Source organism: Sparus aurata, chromosome 18, assembly GCF_900880675.1.
Source record: "Sparus aurata chromosome 18, fSpaAur1.1, whole genome shotgun sequence".
Classification (NCBI taxonomy): Eukaryota; Metazoa; Chordata; class Actinopteri; order Spariformes; family Sparidae; genus Sparus; species Sparus aurata.
Genome location: NC_044204.1, coordinates 24578891 through 24606727, shown reverse-complemented (window position 1 = coordinate 24606727; position 27837 = coordinate 24578891). Strand labels below are relative to the sequence as shown.

The following is a 27837-nucleotide window of genomic DNA, read 5'->3' as shown; positions in this document are numbered from 1 at the left end:
CAAACATTAGACTTATAACCATTTTTCTACAAGTGTCTGTATTTTAATTGAGAAAAGTTTTTATATAAATTACACAAAAGGAAACGAAAATGTGATTTGTTTTACCTATTTCAGCCATAAGCGGTCATATTGAGCGCACATGATTTCGCGGGATTTCATACATTGTCTCTCTTGTCTCTGACTTTGTTAGCGGTCTCCAGCTGTGCGACTGTAACACAACATTATATGAAGAAGGACTAACACTAATAGCCTAATTGATTGTTATTTCTTCCACTTACAGAACTGTTTACGACTCGAAACAATGTTATTATACATGACGTTTCTGACCAAATGTCGCGGCTTCAAATGCATCAAATTCCCACATCCAGTTACGCAGGCAGCTGTCCAGGGTGCTGAACCAGGTCACAGACAAAGGCTGCACTCTGCGTTCTGATGTTTGCTGGGCAGATCTGTCCCCCTTGGTTTCTCTTCCACTCTGTTGTGGGAGATCTCCCACAGAGCAAAAGAAATACACATTTTTTCTCTCCCCGCTCGGCTCGAGCCCGGCTGAACTCTGGCCTGAGCCCACTTCACCCAGGCGCAAGCCTGCAGCCCCCGCTCCTGCTGACAACAGACCGGGGGAGAAAACAGACATTCCTTTGCTCAGAACCCATATCAGGCTGTGTCTGAATATACACGAAGATCGGTATAACGCATTGGAGCAATTTTCATACAATTTCGGATATTAAGCATGATAAAGTAATTTCAATTCAACACAGCCATTTGTCCAGCTGAAGCATAATGAGCGCTATGTCATTATTAATATGAAGTAGGCTTGTTTTGCGGTTAATCCGCCACATGATCCGTTTGAACCCACAAAGGAAAAAAAATATAAAAGCTTAACAATGTATGAGTGGATTGAGCAGTGCTGCTCAGTTTTTTGTTTGTTTGTTTGTTTTTTAAAGCAGAGGAGAAGACGACATGCTGACCCACAACCCAGTCGCCCCGCAGCCTTTTTGGTTATTTTTTTTTTAACAGTGGGACTATTTTATTAGATAATAGGCTACCTATGTATTTTTGATTCAAGAAAAACTACATGAAATTGATCCATCTTTTATAGCCATAGAGGGGATTATCATGACCACGGGCCCCTGCATACACACGCAAACTGTGCGCACGCAAAGGCTGTCACATTATTACATTGAATATAATAATGTCTGCAAACGTAATAAACCTCAAACACCTACTAATAATACTGACCGTGCGTGCAAAATCCAGCTGCTGACCCTCCGCTCCACTGTCACACAACGGATCCCTCTCTATTGTAATTGTTTGCCCGAAAAATAATTTCCATGAAGAAAACAACGCCTGATATTTAAATTCAAATTCCCATTGACAATACAAATCTCAGGAAATCTGGATGTATTGCTCATTTGTACACACAACACTTATCAGTCTACAGGCAAGAATCAAGAATCTAAAGGTTTATTAATTCAATAAATTTCAAATTCGCTTTATTGCCATAAATGCCACAACAATATTGCTAAAGCAATAAAGAACTAACGAAAAGAATACCTAGCACAGTACCATTATACTTACTGTGTGTGTTTATGTGAAATAATAATAATAATAATAATAACTTTGAACATTATCAGTTATCAATCTGTGATGTTAATAACAAAATGCAAACATTACAGACTTCTAACCATTTTTCTAAAAGTCTCTGTATTTTAATTGAGAATATTTTTTATATAAATTACAGAAAAGGAAAAGAAAATATGATTTGTTTTACCTATTTCGGCCATAAGCGGTCATATTGACCGCACATCATTTCGCGGGATTTCATTCATTGTCTCTTCTGTCTCTGACTTGGCTCTCATCTACGCTGATGTATATGACGTGTGTTTCGATAACCAAGAAAGTGCTTGGAGACCGTAAAGGGCATTTACAACAATATTTATTCACAGAAATTATAGAATGGGGTCTGGGGGGAAGGGGTCCGTTATTGTGGTGACTTGGTAACATCGATTCTCCACGACCACCGCTGGTCTTCCACTTGCACACTGTCCTCTGCCGGGCGCATACTCGGGAGCTGTGGGGGAAACGAGATGGCAGTCACTGCACTTTTAAACCCAATACATGCACACCACTTCATTTACGTCCTAAGATCGTTGCTCACACGATGGGGCAGAGTATCAGCTGTTCACCGTCACCTCGGGCCAACATCACTCTCGTCATTGGTACCACTGCTGTCACACCGTCCTTGGGCGCCGGCCTCTTACGCTGTCATGTGGGGAGGGGGGGGAGGACTTCAGTCACTGTACTTTTACACACATTCGCAATAACTTTCCACGAACAGGGATCACTACTACTACACAATGGAGGCAGAGTAGGGATGTAACGTATTGGTAAATACCACGATATCGTGATAACAAAAGTGTCTCAATATTATTGTGAACATGCAGGGTATGAAATGACGGCAAATACTGTAGATTTTGATCTCATTACATCCCTAGGGCAGAGTATAAACTCACATTTCAATTAGTCTGACAGTCAGTGCCCGTCTGCTGGCGACAGCTGTCGTTCTCTTTTTCCTGCTCCTTTCCCCGTGGATCTCACACTCCTCTTCCTCTGTCTGCTTGCTGCAGGTGTAACTGGGTCGGTCTGCAGGCCCCGCCCACTCTGCTGTGTTCGGTGTAGAATCAGACACTGGCAACTCTTGTCAAACCCTGGTTTAGCCCTGTATCAACAATACACCTGACATGAAAAAGGACAAGCTTAGTGTAGGTATATAAAATGGTGAAAACCAGACACAACGTTACAGGCAACACTATTTTTTTAAGCTCTCAAAACTCAGTTCTACAGGTGCTTTTCACCAGTGTGACATGTGTCTGAGTGGATCTGTTGTTAAACTATCCTTTTAGTTTCTCATTTGCTGATTAGGAATGGTTGATGGTGTGAGAGTGACAGATGAGTATGTGTGTGTGGAAGGTATATGAAAGTTGTGTGGTTCTGTAACAGAGAATAAAAAGCAGTTATCAGAACAGCAGGTACATGGTTAACTATACAGTACCAGGAATGGTAAATAACCAATAGAAATAAGAATGAATCATTCAGCTTAATTAACAACAGCCAATATACAACAATAATACAAGCACATGTAGGAGAGTTCTTACTATTGGCAACTAATAAGTATTAACGAGCTAACTGATTAGCAGCACTAACAATATACATTTTCCACCTGCTGCATCAACCCACTCTGCGGAGGCTCTTTTCGACAGCAGGGGGCGCAGTTCTGGTGCTTAATACCTTATTATCTTGTCTAAGGCACAGAATGAGTTTTATGAACCCTGTTAAAAGGTTGAGTCTTGAGTTTTTTGCCCAAAACGAACGCTAGACTTTTAAAAATGAAACCCGTCTTAATCATCACCTGGCTTCTAGTCCTGTGTGGTGGTGGCTTTGTGTAGCCCTCCCGTTGGCCCCACTAGCTGTTTCTGATGCTGCTGAGTGCTAGGCATGGATCTATTATAACAATACATCCATGCAGCAGCAGTCAGGACGGCAAAGAAAAAGAAATATAGCCTGAGTGAAGCGCTGGAGCCGCGGGCCGATTCTCGTCACTGACAACTAAAGCCTAGACTGTAGACTGTTGTGGTGGTGCGCTGACTCGATGCTAACTTTGGCTAGCGGTTAGCATCCGCCGCTAATACCGTCTTCCCAGCTGACCACAACGGCAACATAACACCGGAGGTTCCCGGTGTTGGTGACGGAGGCACCAGCGCTTCTCTCGGACTGTATTTCCTTACCTTTGTGGTCCTGGTAACTGCTGCTGTCAGGGGCAGGAGGCTAACGTTACACAGTTGAGCCCGACAGGAGGGGCCCAGTTTCAATGTTTTGTTTACAAACTGTAACAAGCAATACTCCAGACTCTACTTTTAAACTTACACAACACAAATGACCTATGTATTTATACGTAAATATTACCCCAGTCACCTTTCTCATCCTCCGTCTTCTTCTTCTTCTTCTTCTTCTTCTTCTTCTTGTTTAAATAAAAAAAAAAAACTTCTTCTTCTTCTTCTTCTTTTGAATTTCCGGCAGGCAAAGTATGGCTCACTGCTGCCTCCCCTGGTTGATTAAAATGAAAAGGCCAACTACGTGAGGCGTTCATGTACGCGAACTGATGTGCGCGCTGCAGATCAACTTCCGGCTGCGAAGCATCAGAGTCTGCGAACGCACAAACGTGTGAACGCCTAACAACATTTGTCAAACAGTGACAGACAGACGTGCGCACGCTGCTTCATACGTACGCAGCTTTTTGTTACGTGTGAAATACAATATGCACGTAACAACGCACGCACGCATAACAAAATAATCATGCGTGCGTTGCTGCATGTCTCTCTAATTGTATTGACATCGATTTACCGCCATACGGCGTGCAGCGGTCATCACGCGCGAAACGTGCGCGTGAACGGGGGGCCATTATAAGTCAATGAGGAAACTACATTACACGTCAGGCGCGGCTTGCTGCACAGGTGTCAAAGCAGGCGCGAGTGACACGTTCAGTTGATACGTGCGCACGCTTTTTGAAACGTTTTTAATGCCATACACACACACACACACAGGATTGTTGTTGGCAAAGTTTCCTTAATGCTGATTTGCTGGATTAGTTGCTTTAAGTTTAAATCCCAGAACTTGCCTTGTCTCTTTCTGTCTTTTTGCATTTTCTCTGTTTAAAAAAAATCTCGTCATCACAGAGGAATGACCCTGCAGAGTTACCATGCAGACGGTCCCAGCTGCCCACAGGCTACTCGTAGCTAACTGTAAATGAAGTGTTATCAGGGGATAAGTAACTTGCGTCCCCCATAGATAGACGCTGCTATGTCTTTTTTGGAATATAATGCATCACATTTTCTTGGGTCCTGCACGAGGTAGCCTGCAAGGAACTTTAAGAGAGGGAGAAAATTGTGGCAACAGTGTCGGGAGACCCATTCCTATATTGTTTGGTTTAATTTGTCATTTTCTAAGTGATGGTTATATAGACTGCATACAAGCAAAAAACCTTTTTGACCCAGAGGACGCCCATTGAAGATGTCTGTTAGTCTCAAGTACTGTTATATAGCCTTGAGCCCTGCTTGAAATAAATCTCAAAAACTGCGAATCATCCTTTAGTCCCTTAAATTAAGGCAAACTAAATGGATGGATGATGGATGTAATACCTCCAAGCAGGGCCAAGAATTTTGACATTTAATAACTTTTAAACTGTGGCTTCTCTTTGATACATGTCTATATTAGAGACATCAACGGTTTGTACGAGCAGGGGATCAAACACCATCTGTTAGAGATCCAGACCAGTTACAGGCAGTCTGACTCTCTCTCTCTCTCTCTCACAAACACACACACACACACACACACACACACACACACACACACACACACACACACACAGAGGTCTGGAAGGTCGGCCAGAAACATGACGTCCAGCCAGATGTTATCACATCATAGAGTGCCATCTCAGTGAGGGAGGGGCCATTAATTCTGATTAAAAAGATTAGGGCGAGCAGCGAGAAAATGGTGGATGTTAATACTAATGATCGACTTATGCTCAAAATGCATGTGTGCCAGTCATTTCATAACCTTTGTGGATTGTCATTGGATGTGCCAGTGTTGAAGCGAACACTGACCATTTAGTCGGTCGTACTGTTCTGCATCCAGATCAGAGACAGTAAACAGCAGGGACATACAATATCGCTATACAGATGACATAACATATAATAACTCATACACAGCTCACGTCAAGGTTAGGTTTGTTCAAGACCTTTTGACACTGCTACCAATTTCGGTTCTTTGACTTTGACTAATTTTTCATCACCTTGATAGTTAAAGACTGTAATGTCTCGAGGCCACTGCTCAAAATGTATGATTAGCTGTAAAAAAAAGTTGCAAAAAACTTGTGAGGTTTGCTTTTTGTAGAGATCTTTAGCTACACTGTATAACTAGCTGGCGAATGACTAATTCAGGCGACTGATTAAAGCATGCTTCCCTGGTAGGTGTTGAGGTGAACACCTGAAAGCCTGCCTTATAGCTAAAACCACTTTAGAGGAGTGTGTAAAATAATGTGCCCTAGCGAGGAAACTCTACAGTAGCTGCAGTCTACGGCGGCAGTGCTCGCTGTAAACTTTAAACTCTTACACGCATTTAGTTCTGCTTTAAAATATTCCCTCTTCCGTCTCCTTCGGGGGACCCAAGTAGGTACATGCACACTCACACGCGCACAACTTACATCAAGGCTCTAATCAAGGTCTGAAGCTAGGTAATTTTTCTAATTACGTATGGCTGACTATTAAATTTTTCACCCCGGTAACCTGAGGGTGGTTAACCGGCTGTGCCTCTGTGTGTGTGTGTGTGTGTGTGTGTGTGCGCGTGTTAAAATATGAGGCTCTTCCAACCTATCTGCTCATAAAGGTTTTACAGCACGGACACACGCACGGTTGAAACTGCTGAGAAACACTAGTTTTCCCTCTTCCCCTCGCGCGCCTTCTCCTTCCAGGCAGCTGAGGATTGTGCTCACTTATCACAGCTGACAGAGAAGTGAACGAGTAAGAAGAAAGGACAGGAAAACAGAGGAAAAGGAGGGGCAGAATAAGATTAAAGAGATGGAGTGACTGAGGTTGAAGAAGGAGGAGGCAAATTGAGAGACAGCGGCATTGGGAGAAAAGAGTGGAGGAGACGAAGGAAGGCTGATAAAGTGTGCTTGGGAGAAAGAGCAAGGCTATATGATTCATCAGTGATTAGTGAAGTATGAAACCAGCAGGGGAAGAGCTCTGAGGTTTGGAGGACGAAAGAGGAAGACGAAGAGACGAGATGAGAAAAACAGGGAAAGAGATGACAAAGAATGATACAGTGGATGTTCAGCCAAGGAGTCCTGAAGATCCTAATAAGAGGGAGGAGGTGTGTGTGTGTGCTGGTTGTACAGCCCGGAGTTATGATCTGGCTGTGCTGTAGGAGACAAAAAGGTTAGACCCCAGGAGATCTGGGAGTCCCACAAAGTCAAAGGTTTGTAAAATAGATGTTAAAATATGAGATTCAGTCAAACAGACGCTTATTCAAACATTAAGAAACCGTGATTTTAGATGCACTGTGTGCTGACACAACACACAACGTGTTGACTCTTTTCATAAATGTTGCATTGTTAAATCATGAATAAAAATCCCGGAAAACTGAGAGATTTCAATCAGCACAAGGATAATAAAGAGATATAAGACAAGGTAAAAGGACGAGCGGTAGAGGACGTGGAGGAGACATCACCAGAGCGTTTCCTTCTCTTTCTTGAGGATCAAATCAGTTCCACTTGTTCAGCAACAACACGCTTTCTGTTTCTATTTTCACAACGACAATCTGACAAAAGATGCTGAAAAAGCAGGAGAGGAGAGGAGACTGCGGTCCGTTTGGTTCAAATCTCGTCTCTCAGAAGTGCACATTCAAAGACAGGAGACTGCACAGTCATCACTACCGCAGCACACATTTCTGGAGCAAAAAAAAAAAAAAAAAAACCCACCCTGCCCTCACACAGAAACATTTATAATTACATTGTACAAGAAAAGCTCAGCTGTGAGCAGTACCAGCTGCTCCGGATGGGGACATGCCACCTATTTTAGGCCCTCCATGAGCTGTGACGGATTGACCCATCACACTCTGCTGTTAGCAGCTCAGCAGGCGGCCAAAAGTCTCTCCCCTACGTGAAAGCTGTAGTTAACTTAACTGCGTTAATGGGCTCAGTACCCTGCATTCACCTCAGCTGGGTCACTTCACTTTTCATGACCCATTTTTCCAATTAAGTGTCATACGTAGGAATCATCCTGCATTGCATCACCACAGGACAGTAAGAAAATAATGGCCACAATAAAAGGAAACAAATATCTTAATAATTATACAAATTGAATAATAAATCAATGATACAGAATCTCAAAGCGTTGATTGTGAAATATTATAATTTTTCATAATTATAGCTGTTCATACACAAACAGAATAAAATGAAATGGTGTGCAGTCTCTTATCATGAATGCTTTAAAGGTAAGAAAGGGACCGCTTGGGTCATCAATAAGCTGGAAGGGAGACAGGGTTATGATGCCCAGCCATGAATATTCAGCACTGATAGCATCACGTCACTGGAAACAGTGATGAGTTTCCTGTCTGAAGAGAACCAGAACTTCTACTGTAACCATCCACTGATAATGAAGATAGACAAAGGGCTCCTCGGACGAACCGAAGTGGCCAAAGGTCTAAAATACAAGCAGCATAACTTAAAGCAGATTCAATGCAGCTCTAGTCTACATCTCACCGATCTTAGTGTTTTTTTTGTTTGTTTTTTTGCGCCTGAGATGAAATAAATAGATCTAAAGATACACATTACTTTGGCTCTGATGTAACATCCTACTTCTGTCTGACTCTGTAACATGTCATGAGTCTTGCTAGTAACACTGAATGATCTAAATCTGCATCTAGTACCTAGTAACTCAGGTTATTAAAAAAATGTGGTGGAGTGACTCTATCACAGAGCAGGAAAAAAAAAAACCCAACCTCAAATGAAGTGTTGAGTACATCATTAAAACAAAACTTAACTTTGGTCATTATCAATCAGCAATAACCTTTTACTTACTGTCTATTGTAGTTTGTTGTTCCAGCTTCTGTCCCTGCTGTTAAGTGACAAAAAAGACAGGACAGTAACGTCAGCAGAGAGAGCATCTCCTGGAAGTAGAACGTTGGGCTTGTTTAATGAGGTGTCGAGAAAGCTGCTTAACCTAAAGAGTACAGAGGTGAGTTACAGAGCAGAAGGCAACGTGAGTCTTGCACACGTCAAGATGTTCCAGAAGTGTCAGTGATCTTCTGTTCTGTCATTAAGTGCAGCTAACAGTCAGAAGGGCAAAGCTGAGGGTTCCTTTCATTTTAGCTCTTCTAGCCTACAACTTTAGCAAAACTTTTACTGTTCTCTTTTACTTTTTTTTTTGTCTTTCAGTTTTACAGTATCTCACAGTCCTTACCTAGTGTTTTGTAGCCTATAACATCGAAAAAAAAAACCAAAAAAACATTTGCCTTGAAAAAAATCATAGAAAATAATGATTAATTTCTTTTATAATAACATGTACCAGACAAGTAACACTTGACAGTTTCTGAAATATCAAAATATTTGTAATAAAATCTATGTATGTAGGCTTTGGATCCATCTTATCTCTGCATGCACTGTAAAAAATGTCTGTAGAAATTACGGTAAAAAACTGTCAATAGCAACAGTAAAATACCGTAAAATAAAAAAATTGTATATCACTGTAGTAAATACATTAAAGAAATGTATTTACACAAAGAATTACCGTAAATCAAGAAACAGTAAATAACTTAAATTTTACGGCCTTACTAAGTAGAAAATATGGAATTTACTGTGAATGTTATAAAAAGTTTGCTAAATTCACGGTAAAATACCGTAATGTCACAAGCGTGTAATTACCCTAAAATTGACGGTATCATTCTGTCTGAATTACAGATTTTGCTGATGTTTACGTTTAAATTTACGGTACACAACCATTAAATCATACCATCATTTGTATAGAAAGTAGAATGTTAAAAAGTATGGTATATTTAAGCAATAGGCTACATCATGACAGGCCGTGGTATGTGCTTATTATATCACAGTTAAGGGGCATTGTTCGGGCCGACACAAAGCACTTAATGCAATAGAAAACTATAAATGTTGTATTATTGTCAAAACACAGTGAATTAAGATAAGATTAACTTTATTGTCCCACAGGAAAACATAGGCCTACAACAATCGTTAGAGTTTATCATATAGAGTTTTATTGCAACATTGTTAACACATCCTTTTTGAATAATATGGAAGTCCATTTCCGCCACTTGATGAAAAAAAATTATGAGATACTAAGTCAAAATTATGAGATAGCTAAGTCATAATTATGAGATACTAAGTCAAAGTATCTCATAATTTTTGTCAAGTGGCGGAAATGGGCTTCCATAAAATAATAGTATATTTTATATCTTTCTTTTGTATAGTGAAAACACAATTTCTATTTTTATTTTATTCTTGTACATGACCTTTTTTTATTATATGTAAAACATGACATTGAAAACGTTGTTGTGTTTGTAGTTGTTCGTGTCAATAAAGCTTTGAGAGAGAGAGAGAGAGAGAGAGAGAGAGAGAACCGCTGAGTTAACGGAAGCTAGAAATTTTGAATTTCAGTTCACCGCCATTGCTTCGCGCCCACAGGAGCAGTGTTTGTTGTTGTGACAGAGAGACAGACACACAGCTAGATAGATAGATACAGACAGAGAAGACAGACAGAGAAGAGAAAGAGAGAGGACCGCGAGTTAACGGAAGCTTGAAATTTCAGGTCACCGCCATTTCTTCGCGCCCACAGGAGCAGAGTCTCTTCTTCAGGTAAGCACATTCACAGCTCATTGAGACTGTCTGATTAACGTTAGCTAGCCGCAGAGCCACATTAGCTCTTATTCGTTGACTTTCAAGCAGAGGAGTTCAGGTAGCTATATCTTAAAAGTTGCTGGACATGTCACTATCTTCTTTTTGCCGAATAAAAGAGTCACTTAAGGGCTCTGAGAAGTCGCTAACGTTAGCTACAGCTAATGTTGCTAATGCTAGAAAAATGTTTAGCTGTAACTTCTGTAGCAAGTCGGTTAAGACTTTGATAATGGAGAAATTGGTTTACTCTTAATAAAAGATGATACAAGGAGACTTGGATGTATTACGAAGGAAACATTTATTGACACTTGATCTAGGCGAATTCAAAGACAACATAACAAGTGAGAATGATCCCTTTAACACCTTAGCCATACAATTTTTTAACAAATAATTTCACCTTCTCCACAGCACGGTGCAGCTGGATAATGTAAGGCAATCAACTTTGCAGGAATGCGGTATGGCCAGTACTCTGATTCGTCGTCATCGTTATCAGCACTCATCTTCAGTGAGTACATTTAAATAGATTAGCTTCTGAACTGGTGCTGCCATTAAATGTTTTTGTTTCTTCATACCTGTCAAATACTTACATGGCCACATCAATAATTATGTCTCCCATATATGTCTACTACCCTGTTATCTGTAGTTCCTTAAGGGTAAATCCTCGGAACTATCCTTAAAAAAATCAAAATCACTGATTCGATGTCAAATCCAAAGGATTGTGTGTTTTCAGCTGTAGTCACTCTCCACAGTTTCTCCCTCAGTCTCTCTCAATCTATTAGATCTGCTAAATCTGTTAACTGTTTTAAGCGCCTCCTGAAATCATATTTATAGGATGGCCTTTTTATGAGATTTTTTAAACCTACTCTTCATTCACCATTTAATTTTTTTTCTGTTCCAACTTCTTTAATTAATGTTTTGTTTTTTGTTGTTGTTGTTGCGGGAAGCACTTTGCAACAGTGTAAGTGCTATATAATAATAATTATCATTATTATCATTAACAATGTTTTCTTTGTTGTCTTTCTTTGTCTGGTTGCAGTGAGATTCATGCCAGTCCACAGTAAACACCTGATTGAAGACTGCTGGTGAATTTTCAAGCAGGAATGATGACAACACCTGCCCAAAGTTCCAGTTTCCTTAACATTGTAACATGTCTGTATGAGACTCTGTCCCACCTGTCTTCAGTCAAGTCTGGACCCAATGACTCAAACACCAGTCTTGTCAAGGTAATTAGAGGTAAGCTATGGTTCATGTCAGTGTAGCAAATGAGTAGATGCAAGCACTCAAACTACACTCAATCGATCTCCCTCAAGTGAACGGTGCCAGCAGCTTCATACAAACATACAGTAGGAAAAAAAAATCAGTATTATGGACAGGATTCAGGATTTAGGCTGCAATTCGACAAGGGTGAAACAAATAGTGATGATCACTTAGTCCTGAAAAGTGACTGTTTCTACTTTTCACACTAATACAATAAAATAAATGAAATACTCCTGATGATCTGCAAAACTATATTCCAGAGTACTGGTTTCATTCTATGTATAGCTCATTGGAGCTCAGTTTAACAGCAGAAGGCTGAATTTATCTCTGTAGGCATCATGCTCAGGCACTGCATCAATCTAACCTTTGCTTTGTTTCTTTTTTCTGGCTGCAGAGAGGATCATGCCAGTCTACAGTGGACACCAGATGGACAACACATGAGTCTTCAAGCAGAACTGGTGACTGCTGAATGCTTTAAGTTCCAGTTTCTTGAACACCATGTCCATGTTAAGAGCCCTCTTCAGCCAAGTCTGGACTCAGTGACTCATTAGTGTTGATCAACACAGGGCAAGTGGCTCCTTTTTTCATGACGTTTATTTCTTCTACCATGGACTATCCTTCATATGTATGGACACACACTGTCTTTTGAAGATGTCAACACTGCCTTGTGAGTATACTAGACGAGTTCTGTTTTTCAAAGAGAATGTGTATATGCAAAGAGATGTTCTTAAAGTTTATCAATTATAGTCTGTACTTTGGTTTACAATGGGCTTAATTGGTTATTTCCTTTATAATTTACCATTTGCATTTGCTGACTGTAAAATCTACGCCAACAAACTGTAATTCCATGTGTGTTGTACCATATTTTTTACGGTGAAATTCTGGCAACCACAGCTGCCAGTATTTTACCGTAGTTGAACTTTGCAATAAAATACCGTAATATATCTTACAGTTTTACCGTGTTTTTTCACTGATGGACTGTAACTAGGTTTACAGTATATTATTTTTAAAAGAATTTACCGTAAACAGGTTTATATGATAACTGTTATTTTTACAGCAAATTACCGTAAACAAATAACAGTTCTCTAATGTGAAATTTACAGTTACATTGTGACCGTATTTTCTACGGTAAAGTTCTGGCAACCACAGCTGCCAGTATTTTACCGTAAATTCTACAGAATTTTTTTTACAGTGTGTGTGCCTCAGAATCACTTTACCTTACTCCCCTCCTCTCTCTGTTTCTCTCGCTCTCCCCCCCTCTCTCTGTTTCTCTCTCTCTCTCTCTCTGTTCATCAAGGGTCACTGATCTGCAGTAGAACAGATGGAGCGCTGTATCCACATGAGAATAGTGACTCAGTTTGTATGGAGATTTCCAGGTGTTGAAGGTATGGGAAGAAGATTTCAGAGTACATAGACACACTTTCACTGGATCTACCAAACATTTTGGGCCACTGAAGGGACTGAGGCGTCCCCAGCAATTAAGAGAAATCATGTTTCAATTACAGTTACAGTTACCGCAATTTCCGTTTTGGGCATCTGCCTCCCAGCAGTAATGCATTGTATTATTACTATCGCGCAGTAGCCTACATCTTGACAAATGGGCTATATTGTTAAACATTTTATCAATTCTAAGCTTTGGTGTGATAAAATCCTCTAGTCTGTCCATGTCGACACGACCGTGAGATTAATTATGTATGTGGCAGGTCTTGAGCCAACAGGTCCGCAGACGGACGAGCTCTGTCCGCGGTGCTGAAACACTATTATTCAGGCATTAACATCGAGCTGCAGAACAAAAGGACACACGTGGCCTACAGTTTAATTCAGTGTAATCCAATGGCCCTTTATTGAAATACCAAGGTGAGACTTCTAATTTAATTTTTAAGGTATTCAGAGAGATGTTATTTGGTCTGTTACCATAAGAGCCTGTTGGTCAGTGGTTTTGTGACACACAACATGTCAGACTGACAAATCATGTTCTCATGTCAAAAGACATTAATTCAAGTATTGCACTCTTTGCAAGTTACCTAGTATTTCTGTTTCATGCTGTACATGTAAATACATAATGTACAGAAGTATGGCGTTATCAGTTCAGCTCACACAGTTTCTTGATTATTCGCTTTGTCTATAAAATAACAGAAAATAGTAGAAGTCTATTGTTTTATCTGTCCGTCAATGCAAAGGGAAAATATTTCTATCACATAGGACAAAGAAAAACATCGAATGGATTTTAAAAGCCGGAACAAACACATTTTCCCCACATTTTTCGATGAAAAATTACTGAAACAGAAACAATGAAAACATCCCATCTCACAATGTCACATTGCACCAAAAGCTAATGGAGTCTTTTCTGAGCTGGGTCCGTCTTGGGCATCCAAGTCTCCATCCATGACTTAGGTTTAGATATTCCTTTTCATTCTTTTCATTCATTCTTTATGTATACAAGGTGTCCCAATGCAAGTATGCACTCTCTTGTTCATGGCCGCCTTGTGTACATAGGACAAAAAAAAAATATATATATATAATCAAAGCAAAGGTAAACATATGGTAATACATGTGTAATACAGTATGGATAAACCATAACAGAGTCAATAAAAACACATACACTCGCACTGCTTCAAACCATAATATAACATATATACAATATATATAATCTAAGCTTACCAGTATCAGTAATTGTATGGTTAGTAGGTTTTTTTTTAAGATGAAACTTTAATGCAAAACTTACCTGTAGTTTTGCCACTTTTGAGGTCTTACCAAAGTAAAGGATTCGAGCACTGCTGGGTGCCAAACCTTGTTATTCCAGTGTTGGGTAAATAGTCATTATCTTGAATAAATGTGTCCCAGAACAAAGTTAATGTGTCTACCTCCTACTGTCACCTCCGAAAGAATCCCTCACTGCTGCACAGTCAGAGGGCTAGATTAAATTTCAGACCTCATCTACTTAGCAGTCCAGTGCAGGTGATCATCAAACGCAGGAAATATGCTCTGAAGATAGCCGTGTATGCTCTGAAGGTATCTTTAAATATACTGATCATGCAAGACAGAGCCATTAAAACACGCAGGGATCACCCAATCCATCTTCCACTCGCTTCAGCTCTCACACTTAGCTGCAGCTGCATGTCTCAGCCACCCACCACTTTCCCCAAGGCAAGGAGTCACACTCATCCACAACCCAGTGTGACAGCTGAGGCGAAACACATCAGGGTCACTGCATGAAGTGTGTGTGTGTGTGTGTGTGGACCATGAGGTTACTGCATGCAACCTAACATTTCATTCACATTTATAAACCTGGTCACATTATGCTGTTCTCATTAACACGTTGACTGTAACAGGAGCCCAAGGCGCCCCTGCAATCACACCATACCGAGAGCAGTCCCATTCAAAATGAACCGCAGAGGGGAACGGCTCCAGTGGCTTCACTGCTGGTCTCGGCTGATAAATGTAATTGCAAATTTGAGTCTACTATTACTCCCGTGCATTTGTCAACTATCTTTACCTGTGCTGCGTTTATACATAAGCTTGTGCAGCTGTGTTTGTCGTTGCTATATTCCCCCCCCACATTGCAGAGCGCACTTAACTGAATTTCCAAATGTTCGGACATTGTCACCACAACTCTACCACAACAGAGATTTTCTCTAGCTTGTTTTAAAAAATGCAACAAAGCATGAAATCAGTGTCAATCTGCTGAGCAAATTGTGTTACTCCTCACAAAAGGGCTTTTAAAGGAAGTAATCTTGAGAGGAACAAAATCAAAGTACGCTGCAGCTTTTATGTGTCCTCTTTCTCCAGTCCAAGAGATAAGAGTTTTTTTTTTCCCTGCTATTTCTCCGTCTATGTGTGTTAAGAGGGCCGCAGCTTTGCCAAGATTTAAAAAGGTCAAAGTCAGCGATAAGCGTTCTTTGTATTATTGACTGTGCTGGGAGATAATAACATTAGAGGGGTTTGCAACCCTACATGCTCATGATAATTGCACTCATAACAACATGATTGATCATAGCAACATTGGAACACACAAAAAAACTTTTTTTTTTTTTTACTTAAAGCTTCAATATCGCCTGCTTTTACTTTATGCAAGTAGTAATCAAGTCTTTTGCGGGATACATTTAAGCTTGAAATAGCTTTTAGACTGAATGTGACTGTCTTGTCACAAAACAGGACGATGTGATGGGGATTAAAAGAGCTGAAGGAGGGAAATGGTTTCATCACGCAAATCATCTCATAACTAACTTTGCATCCCATTCTCATACATGAACGGCTGGTACACTGGTTGATTAACAGCTTCTCCCAAAACAAAATGTGTCATTGCTCAGAAAACAACATGACCATTGCAACAGAACAGCGACACTCATGCTGGACCTTTGTTATATAGTTGCAGTATGGTGAGGTTGAGGCATTAAAACTGATGGGTTAGGTTTAAAGGAGAACGCCGGCCATTTTTAACCCATATCCCTGTTGATTGAGGTTACCGAGTGCTGTCATTAGGAAAAATGACGAGAACATTTGGCACAATATTTACCGAACCTATGGGGGCAGACATAACCGAAAGTTAAACTTAAGGATGTCTGCCCCCATAGGTTCGCTTAAGCTGCCGTCCTGATATCTGGTCAATATTGTGCCAAAAATTCACGTTATTTTTCCTACTAACAGCACTCGGTAACCTCAATCAACAGAGATGAGTTAAAAACGGCCGACGTTCTCCTTTAAGCAAGAATGCTACTTGGTTATGTTCAGGAATACAGTGCTGTTTGACTTAAAGTTTATTTAACTTCTGTTACAAACGTATCTACGTTACCAATTTAATTTACATTGAGTTATGCACATCACTTAACTTCACCAGCTAGTAAGTCAAAATAACTCACAGTTTACTTCTGGTTTCACACTGGGCACAAACGGTGGTCTCCTGAATGAAAGTCCTGTGCTGTTATTTCTTTTGCAGACTTCATGATTGCTACAGCCACTAGAGGTCGCCACCTAACAACAAAAAGAAATATGGGCCATAATAAGCTGCTTTCATTTTCAACCTATAAGGTCATTTTTGCTGATGATGACAGGCCCGACCTTTGACTGTGAGACAACTGCTGGTGGTTGTTGGCAATGATGATACAAACTCACTTTAAAAAACAGTTACTAGAACTAGTAAACTTTTTGTTACATAAAGAATTGTGGGGGAGGTGAAGGACTCAATGATACCCATTACATTTAAGGCGTTTAGCAGATGCTTTTGTCCAAAGTGACCTACAGTAATTCATGAATACATTTAGACACTGATGGCGGTGGCTGCCATGCAAGGTGCCGACCAGCACATCAGGAGCCGTTTGGGGTTCAGTATCTTGCCCAAGGACACTTCGAAATGCAGACCAGGACAATCGTACCAGTGACCTTCCGACAACAAGTTGCTGCCTCTACCCCTGAACCACAGCCGCCCTGCCCAGAAATGTATTTATTTTTTGTTTAAACCTTAAACATGAAAAGGTCACTGAACACAGATTATAAAATAACTGTCTGTACAACAACATGAGTCATGAAGGGAGGAGGACAATCACTCAAAGAATTTTAATAGTCATGTAATCATCACATAACCTTGATAAACCTCCACTTAGTTGGCGTGGTGTCTCTCAATGAATGCAGTTGTTACTGTGATGTCTCCAGACAGAGGAAAGACAGTCACGCAGCAGTCCAACTGGATCAAAGTTCTGTCTCTGAAAGATGGCCAGACAAACAGCAGCCAGTGGATCCAAAACAAGGAGAAAAACCCCAACAACAAAGGCGAGGGCAAAGCAAAACAGGCTGGGCTAGAGTAGAGAGAGGCTTGCTTAGTGGTCCGTCTTCTTGCCATATTTGTCAGCAGCTGCAATAAAGAGAGAAAGAGAGCATAAAGGAGAACAACAGGGGAGAGAAGTGAGGCAAAATGACCGGAAGGAAAATAACAAAGTTTGAGATGAGATGGAAACACAGTAGAACAGAATGAAAGAACTGGTCCTTTCCAGGTGCACACACATGAGCCACGACCAGGGTCAGCATGTCATAAAGTTGTTTGTCTTTCTCTGTGTTTTTGTTCTTGTATTCCCTTTGTCTTCTAAGCTTCATAAATAATATAGATGTCACTCCATCTTGGGTTACAGCTGTCACTCATCCTGACTGACTCATGTGGCTTGTCCAACGACCCTGAATCTGACGCCCACTCATCTGATTCTGACAGGACAGACCAGGATCAAAGAACACGCAAGGTCAGGTGATTTATCCTTTACCCATTCCAACAACCTCTCCGGTGCTCCTCCTGCCTCCATCAATCTCCACCTGAGTACCAAACGTTCGTCCTCCCATCCTTCCTTCTCTCACTCCCTTGTTTTTCCACTCCCTCGCCACTTTTCTGATTCTACTCGTCCTTCCTTCGCTCCCTCTTTCCATCAATCTCACCGCAACTCATGGCACCGAACTCACCTGCGTGTATAACGGAGAAGACTATCAAGACTGTCCAATGAAACACACACACTCGCTCGGGTCAGTCCTTCAGAAGTGCTCTGTGTCGCTGCACACCGGGGAGAGAAGAAAGGGAAAATATTACTCACACCGACACTGAAAATTGGTGATAAACAGCTGGAAATAGCGAAGAGGGAAGAAAATACAGGAACCACACAATGCAGAGAGAAAATAAAAGACAGAGAGGGAAGGGTGAGATATTGGTGTCCATGTTGTGATGGATTTCAAAGTGTCCTAAGCTGGGGGTGAAATGAACAAAATAAAACAGCCGTCGTTTCCGGAGTGAGAGGCATCCTGAGGATTTAAGGCGAGTTTCCATATACTGTCCAAGAGAGCTGGCTCCATCAAGTAAAAAAAACAAAACAAATGAAAACACACAAACAGATCATCAGAATACCTCAATTGTTTTATATTCAATTCTTCTGTCTTTCAAGTCTTGACAAGTGAGGTCTCTCTTTTGTTATCTTTTTATGAAGGTCGGAGTAGGGGCTTGGAAGGAAAAGCTTTGTTCTCACTCCTACTGAGACAAACCGAGTCATTCATCAATCTTGGCAAAGCAGAAAGATAGTAGTGTGTTAATATTCCACGAGGACGTGCAGGCAGGAGGTTTGCACTCTGCTGTTCCTGTTTAATATTCATGATTTCGAAAAAACAGTGTTTCTACATGCAATCTTTTAATGATTTATTTTTTTTTTTTACATAGAAGACTTTTTGATTGCCGTCAAAAACAGATCACGTCTTCAGAAGTCTCTCTCACATACACTTAGAATGAATCAGTTGTTTTCCATGACTGTAGTTTGAGGAATGTCACGTCATTTCAGCTGGTGTAAAAAAAAAAAAAAAAAAAGTCCAGGTGAAAGACTGGAGCTGAGGAGAAGACAAATAACAGCCTCATCTGGACAGCTATCCGAGCTGACATTTCTGCTCAAATCATAAGCCCGTCCGTGTGTGTGTGTGTAGCGCATGTGTAACAACCCTTTTGGCGAGCGTAGACAGATAACATTTCAGAGTGTACTTCATTTCCGCAGGTCTGGCACCGAGTAAAAGAAAGATCGGGATCCCAACAGCTAAACATTATCTGCGTTCACCTCCTAAATATCACTCTTCCTCAGGCAGGAGTGGATCTGAGGCACGTTGCTCTTTTTTCCAAAACAGAACCTTCAGCGCACTCCAGCCCCCCAGCCCTTTTTTTTATTTATACTGTCCCTCCATCCAGCATAGCATCCCTCCAAAACAATCCCCCTTCCTGTCACCCTCTCTGCCTTTGTTGTTCCACCTCTGAGGACATTTCTCTCTACATTGCCTGTCCACCCTCTGTTTCTCTCTCCTGGAACTGACAATCTTCTGATAGTCAATGGAGGCCACTTACCCTACTTTTTCTTAGATCATTGCATCTCTTGAGCTCTCGCCCTCCTCTTTCACTTCCTGCTCTGACACTCTGAGTGCTTCTTCTCTACACTCCCTCTATAGCGTTAAATTGCTGAAATACATCCCTTGTAACTTTTGACGCTCACAATCCAAGTTTTTCCTTCCCTAACTCCCACTCATCTCTCTTGATTCTGCTGCGATGCCCAAAGTGAGCGATGAAAATCTCTCTCTTTCACTTCTGTGACCTAAACCGTTGTGGAAAGACTCCAGGCTGCGTTTAGCCATCTGGCATTCTGAGCAAATTCCATGTGGTTTCAAAGTACTGAATATGAATAACTACAAAATTAAAAGAAAGGTTAAAGGACAGGTTCACCTAAAAATGAAAATGTATCTACCCACCCCTCAAGCCAATGGAATGCCAGGTGAAGTTTTGGAGCCTGCAAGACATTTTTGGAATTTCACAGCAAAGTCTGCAGTCTCCGCAAGCTGATCGCAAACTGATTATGAAAGATATCACTGACAGTGGAACTTGTGCAGCCACTTCAGACACGGTACTCGCGGCTCAGCAGCTGCAGTTAAGATTTTGACTTATTATCATTATAAATAAATAATAAATAATGTCTTTTCAAATCTGTTTGGGTAGATAATGACTATATTTTAAACAAAGAAAGACTTGCTTGTTTTTTTTGGCACAGCTGGATACAATGTGGAAGCTTAGTAGTCATGCTGGTGCTCCTGCTGCCACTGGATAACAGCCATTGTGGTGGTTTGAGAAAGAGCTGTGCATAATAACCTGTTGATTCAAGTTAAAAGACCCCCACTCAAGTGTAAGCAATGCTGTGAGACTCGAAGAGAAAATGAGCGAGAGGAGGCAAACAAGCGCACACCTCCGTCAGGATGTGTTATGTGCTGTGAATCTCCTGTGTGTTATTCAGATTTAGAGACGGCGATAAACTCCACCTCGGGCACTGAGCTGGAATCGTCCGCAGTCCCTTATCTCACGCTATGAAATACCTTTGCCAAACACACACACACAAACACGCACACACACACACACACACACAGAAGCTTTGGGCAGAGGGGATTACCCACAAAGACGTTAGATTACGCAGATACAAACAAACACATTGATGCTTGGACCGGAGGAACTGAGGAAATCGATAGGTCATCTCCTGCATGGATAAAGGAGAGGAGTGGTACTGTTAGATCTTTGATCCTTTTTTTCTGCGTATGTTCTCTGTGTGAATCTCACCCTCCACCCTACTACCAGCAGAATGTTCAATCCCCATCTGTTATCTGTAAGGAGGGGAGACAAAGACAAAAAAAGAGAGCAGGTGAAGTAAAAGAGAAACATAGCTTGAGGTAACAGATGGTTTCTCATCAGCTTCTGGGTTCACCACAAAACATGAGGCCAGAAGTCAAACTGTCACCAGAACTGCAACTCTAACTGATATATTGATCCAGATGTATGCTTTGCACAAGGAGTTAAAGGGCAACTCCACCAATATAACACAATAAAGTATGTTTACATGTTCAGGGAGGAACTGCTGCATATGTGAATGAAGTCATAAAAATCATATTGTGGCTCTTGAAGACGCTTCCTGTAATCTGACAGATTGGCTCCTGTGATGTCACTCAGTGGCTAAATTGCATTGTGGGTATGGTAGGCTCATGTTTTCAATCAATCAATAAAGCATAAAAAGAGATGTCACCTTATTTTTTTCCTACACGCTTCTTCCTTTTAAAAAAATCAGGTGCCTGCATTACCCACAATGCAAGTTTGCCACTGAGTGACATCAATTGAGGCGATTCATCAGATTACATGCAGCTTCCTCTAGAACCATAAAAAGGCTTTATACTACATTTCCACATGTGTAATAGTAGGGCAGTGAGGAGGTTTTGATTTCACCTGCGTCCGTTTGCTGTAGGAGGATTACACAAAAAACTAATGAATAGATTTGAACAAAATTTGAATGGTGAATAGGTGTTGGCCCAGAATAGACACCATAAACCTTTGTTGCGGATCAGGCTAAAGGGACAGGAGGGACGGGAGAAAGAAGAATTGTTTGTTGTTCTTACAATTACTGTTTGAAAAACATGGTGAGGACCTAAATGCAGACAACACACGAAGGCAGGACAAAAGGCGAGCTTATAAAACAAAGCTGAACGGTACAAAACCCGAGAAAACCAGATAAACCAAAACGAGTCACGAGGACAAAAAAAACTGTGGCAACAAAGAGGGCTGAAACAAAGTGCAGACAAAAGCAAAGTACAAATCAATGAAAACAATAAGGAACAAAAGACCAGAAAAGTACCAGCCATGACGAGACACTGGAGAAGACGTGGGTGGGAAACACAGGGTGGCATCGCAGGGGAAGACGGACGAACACGGAACAAACTGACAAGGACATGAGAGAGAACAAAAACTATGTACAGACACACTTACGAGGGGATCAAGTACAGGTGGAGTGAGGCAGGAAAAGGATGTGTGAGGGAAAGGACCAGAAAACACAGGAACACCTCTACCTCTTGGAATATACTCTCTAAAATCCCCTGCCAAGTGACCTTTATAGTGAATCATGAAATATGTTTTGTGAATTGTTGTGAGACATTTTTGCTCGAGTGGGGTAAGGCAAAAGTCGATATTTTACTTCACTGTTTGGGGGGGGCAATAAACAGAAAACATTCTCAAGAGCCTTCCTGAACTAGATACCCCTAAATGTTTTTAAGGACAGCCCAGGAAATGTTCCAGCCCTGTTTGTCGTGACAAAACCAGTTTTTTTTCCCCCCGAAACCCCTATAACCCCTCCGTAATTTCCGTCTATGGTGTAATAAAGTTTCCAAAATGTCACATGAGCCAATGGAAAAGCCATTAATTTACCACATGCATTAAGAAATACTCTCACAACTGGCGACATTTATGCTCTTGCTGCTAGCTTATAGCTCAGGGCAAGTAAGACTTGTCCACTTAATAAGTTGGGGCTAATATTTGAATTCTTTCGGGGTGGCTTCAGGCAGACTATGAATTGTATTTTTAGCAGCCCAAACAACATGTCCAGGCTATCATCTGCTGTGTAATTTGTTTTGCCTTCGTAGTACCCAGGAGGAAGTGATAGTAAGACTGTCAGACTGTCAGCGTGTTTCTTACAGGAGAAGCTATCGATTAGCTGCAGGTTAGATATGAGAAACTGGTTTCTGGCTGGAAATTGCCTTTTTTTTTCCTGCTTCCTGTCTCCCACGTTCCATGTCTTTCATGTCTGTTGTCTCAGATCGATGGAGACTCCCGGGGCACAGGGCAGACAAAACCCAGTGCTCTGCGTGTTTTTCCACACACACACAGACACACGCACACACACACACGCACACACACACACACACACACACACACACACACACACACACACACACACACACACACACACACACACACACACACACACACAGGCCTGCAAAAGAGAAATATGCACAATACACACCCATGCATTGCTTCATTGAATGCCTTCTTGTGGGGGAAGTGGAACAGATACACAGTCATACAACAGATATAGTGTGCGCAAAAGTCTGCCAAAGACGCACAGGGATACCTTGCTCTCTAATACATCAGCTCATTTCAGTCCCATTCAGTTCCTCTTCTCTACCGCTCTGTTCCTCCAGCTGGCAATTAAAAAACACATTTTCACCCTATTTAAGTCTCTGTGGTCTTGTTGGATTTTGGAGGTTATTCAAGGGAACAGAAAGACGTTTTGTGGATTCATTAATCAGATGCAACCTCATGAAAGGTGAAGCAACTGTTGGCTTGGTGTTACAACAGAGATAACAGGGGCTTTGTTGCATGAATTAATTCAAAGGAAGAAACGATAGGTAAAAACTGACGTAATTTGGGGACAAGAAGCGACCTCGCAGTGCAAAAAGGGGTCACGTTTTGTGACAACTCAGTTCCGATTCAGGTAGCTCCAGACAAGACAGATGCCATGTCGCCGGGGGTCTCTGATGACACCTTGACATGAAGGATGAGGACATGACAGCTATTGTCATGAGAACACAGAGGATCAACACTGTCACATACATCTGTCTGAGTGACAACATGGTCTGTTTCTCAAAATCTTCATTTAGTGGAATTTCCCTCCGGCATCTTCCCTTCTTCCCTGCCTACACTCTTGCTTCTAAGAGAATTTTATCTTAAAAAAAAAACAACAACAAAAAAAACCCCCAAACAATAAAACAAAAAACTTTGTGGTAAGTAGTGGATGCAGTCTGTTTAAAATTATTCCCATCAACATGTTTTTTGTGCAGGAGAAGGAGAGGCAACGTGTAGGTATTTTTTTGTTTTACACTTTATTCCTATAGCACCCTTTAAACATTGTTACAATGCGTTGAACAAAGATAAACATGAAATACAATTTAATCAGCAACACAATTAATTTTTATAGAGCTCGTAAAAGTACAATAACATTAAATTTAAGGGGCACTATGAAGTTTTGGAGAAGAAATTCAAACTCAGATTTTAAATATTTGCAATATTAATGAGGCAATAATACAAACTCTGGAATATAATTTTTTGCTGTTACTGACTAAACAAGCTGCTCTCAGAGGAAGTAAAATATCTTTATACTACTTCTCCTCACTTCCTCTCTTGTAGGCATAATAATCACTACAGCCCCTACAGATGACTGCCCAACAGGAGACTTAAATACGGCTCGCAGCTGTCTCCATAGTTGACCTATATGGTCGATAACAAAGACTGTTTTTTATTGAGCGAGTGAAGAAAATCTTCCAGCCGCTTCAATATTTTACCAGCATGTGGCTGCTGTTAATTTTGTGCCCTGGTTGGTGGCTGCACACTAAAAGTTATTTGGACTTAAATCCCTCACTGTGAGTATCCACTGTGCTTCGCTTTTAACACCAGCAGAATATCATCACAGTGTCTCTAAAGTCTCTGCAAAGCAACCTTTTCAGACTACTATAGTTCTCAACATGATCCAATTTACAGGCGTAAACTTGTAGTTTCAAAGGGCGAGATCTCTACTTATCACCACTGCGGTTGCAAACAATAAAGCAGGAAAAGTCATTCAGTTCAAAACAAGTTAATTAGTACACTCAACACTCCTGGCTTTGGGGATTTGGGAACAATGGTAATAAAAATATATTTTCAAGTGCTCTTTTAAGAACTGCTGCTTTTAAAAGCAATATCAGTTTGAGATGAATTAGATTTGTTACAACATTATGGAGAGAGCATTATTTGTGTACGTCTCTGTGAGTGTCTGTGTGTGCACGTGGGTGTGCCGATGACGGGCAAGTCTCTGCAGCAGTTGAGACAAATGTTTAATTACATGGGTTCAAAGGCACTCCATTATAAGAGAGCAGACAGAATGGAGGGGAGGAGAAGGAGTGGAGAGCAGGAACATAATCCATCCTCCTGTGAGCTCTGTGTGGCTGTCAGACAATGTTGCAAGGACAAATTTAATTTAGTCGAGGGATTTAGCTCATTCGGTGGCTGACTTTGCTTTGTGAATGACTGGTTTCCTTTGGCTGCGTCGGGCCGATGAAGAAACAGAATTAAAGGATCCAAACTCGTTCACCTTTGCGGCTCCAATTTGAACATCTAATTAACTTTTAAAAACTGGAAAGAGACTTTCATGGCCTAATGAGTTCGTATCAGCCTCGGCGACAATTTGGGGGATTGAACCGCGCTTACACGTTTTTACTGCTCCAATTGATAACGCTGAAACTGTGAATTATTGCTTTTTAGAGAGCAAGAACACAAATACAATTTGGTAAATAGGCAGAGAGGATGAGAGCAGGGAATACAAATGGGATAAAAAAGATTAGTCTTCAGTAAAAATGAGTGTATCCACTGCAGGAGACTAATAGACCACATTAATGTCCTAAGAGAGATAAAATACCAGGCCGGGGAGTGCGTTTGCAGATAAAACTTTGAGCGCCTGGATGAAAGCTCACAGGTCGAATCCATGACCCTGCGGGAAAAACTGCTAAATAAATCGCTGGGAAGGTCTGTGAAGAAGACGACCCAAAAAACGCCTTCTTTCCTCTACAGATATCCCTTGTGTGTGGAGAGATTCCTTGGCACGAGGGCATTGCTTCATAACATAACAAGACTGCCTGCCTCCCTCGGCCCACCAGAACCATGGAGCAGCCGGCCCCATTGCACCGAGCTGACAGGTGCAAAGGTCTGAGAGAGTTTAACCACTGTGCTGTTATCCCAGCCTGCTGCGGCTTGTCCCCATCTGGGCCGAAAAACAGATAAGAAAAGCTGAAGAAAGTCAAAAAGTGAGAGGGTGAACATCCAAACCGTGTTGCACACGGGCCCTGTTGGTTCAGCTGCCAATCATTTCAGATGGTGTCATGTCGAAGTAAGAAAAACAAAAGTGGGCAGAGGGAGGATTGGGAGAGAGCCTCGCCCTGTTCTCATCTGCCCATCAATCTCATTACAGCGCGATTGAGAGAGATGACAAAGTCAAAGAGAGTGGCTGGTGGGAAAAGGGAGGGCTAGCAATTAAATGTCAGAGCGAGTTAGAGAAAAAAAAATGTGAGAAATGAAACTCTGTGTCTGTAAAGTTTGGTCCATCAGGCACAGAATGAGTGAGGAGAGAGTGGAGGGATGCTAAAACTCATTAGTGAGAATGCTGAGACTAAAGCCTGGATATTAAAGACAGCTGCCAGCAAGAAATAAAAAAGAAAAGCAAGATTAGATGTGAGGAAGAGAAAGAGGAGCAGACTTTTGACTTAATGAGTTTAGTTCTGCTCATCGCGCTCATCCGTCTGAGTATCAACACACAGTTCGCCTTTTTAAAATCTGAAATTAATATCTTAAGTACCGACTGTGAGTTTCAAGAGAGAAAGACGTAACAAAAAACGTGAAGATAAGAGTGACAGCAGTGAGCCAAACACTAGAAAGTCATGTAATGCTGTGTACACAGTCCAAGACCTGGAGACAGATCTTCTTTCACTTCACACGCACCCTCCCACTTCCTTAAGTCCCACAGCCAAGCTCTGAGCAAACCAAACACATAATTATAGTTTCCACTGATCAAACATGGAGACGAAATTAATTAGGCAGCAGCCAAGATGGTAAAAGACTTCTTTGATACATGTATCACTCTCTGTTCCCGACATCTTTCCGCCTTCTTCACTGTTTTTCCGTTATCACTCGGCAGTTTTGGACGTCGTTTTTGTAAACTACGCTGATTTTTTTCTTGCAAACTTTCATTCTATAATATGGGGATCCCATATGAATACGCGAGTGGAGTATGTAATATGGAACTGGGCCATAGCCAGTGTTGTAGAAAGTACCCAAAAGTTGTATTTGAGTAAAGTCGAGGATATTGTGGTCATCCACCTTTATAATGCTAATGTAAAAAACTTAAAGTATCTGATATTCAATGTAGTAAAGTATGTTTCAGGTCGTTCTCACTCCCAACATATCAAACACAACATCCCGGTCAGTGGCCCCATGGTTTAGAGTATGAAGCTGTAATTATCCCCTAATATAATCTCTGGAAGCGTAATTCTTTTGCAGCAGTGGCAAGAAAAGTCAGGGGTTGGACTGGTTATATACAGAACTCTGCCCCAAGAGAGTGGAGTTCGAGTCATGTTTGTGACCAATTACCAAGTTGATTTGTTTTTAAGTTACGTCAGGTGTGTGAGATAAACTACAACTGTATTTATGTAATTGTGTACTTTTTTTTAACCCACAGTATGATCTTTTCTGAAACCTAGCTTTTGTGCTGCTGCTCAGCTGCTATGAGCCAGATGCAGAGCCAGACCTTCTGGATGTTACAGTGAGGTTTTTCTTAGGACTCAAATGAAGAGATCGGAGACAAGAAGTCAGTGAGTAAAGGATTTATTGTACAAACTGTGACCTCCAGAAGGTAATGTGGAGGAGAAGACCAGGCAGGGTTGACTGGAGTCGGCGTGGAGGAACTCAGGAGAGCAGACCAGCCGGAAGCACAGCAGAACGGCGCTAGAGGTTTTCGCAGGAGCCAACAAAGACACGGGCATTAGCGCAAAGGCAAAAAAGTACTCTGAGTATCAAGAGAATACTAAAGAGTGACACTGTGTAGTCACCATACAGGACGTAATAATCTGGCGCCGAAGTAGTGGAGAGACCAGGGTAATTTAGCAGGAGGATGAAAAAAGAAAAACAGCCAGACTGTCACAGCAGCACCGTGACACCGGAGGAATAAACACCCAGAGAGTCATCTCGGACTCTGCTCTGATACGGAGCCGACTACTGACGGCAGGAGAGATCA

General features: G+C 41.3%; 2 long non-coding RNA genes across 2 annotated transcripts; both read right to left on the bottom strand.

The window, feature by feature from the left end:
* Positions 1–1919: 1919 nt before the first annotated feature.
* On the bottom strand, positions 1920–2661 carry LOC115569075 (uncharacterized). The gene is made up of 2 exons (XR_003981481.1): positions 2514–2661; positions 1920–2262 (listed from the first exon to the last, which is right to left on the bottom strand). It is a non-coding gene; the product is annotated as an uncharacterized LOC115569075 (long non-coding RNA).
* A 14772-nt stretch (positions 2662–17433) lies between these two features.
* Positions 17434–19682, bottom strand: LOC115568537 (uncharacterized). Its single transcript, XR_003981420.1, has 3 exons — positions 19569–19682; positions 18161–18248; positions 17434–17567 (listed from the first exon to the last, which is right to left on the bottom strand). It is a non-coding gene; the product is annotated as an uncharacterized LOC115568537 (long non-coding RNA).
* Positions 19683–27837: the final 8155 nt, after the last annotated feature.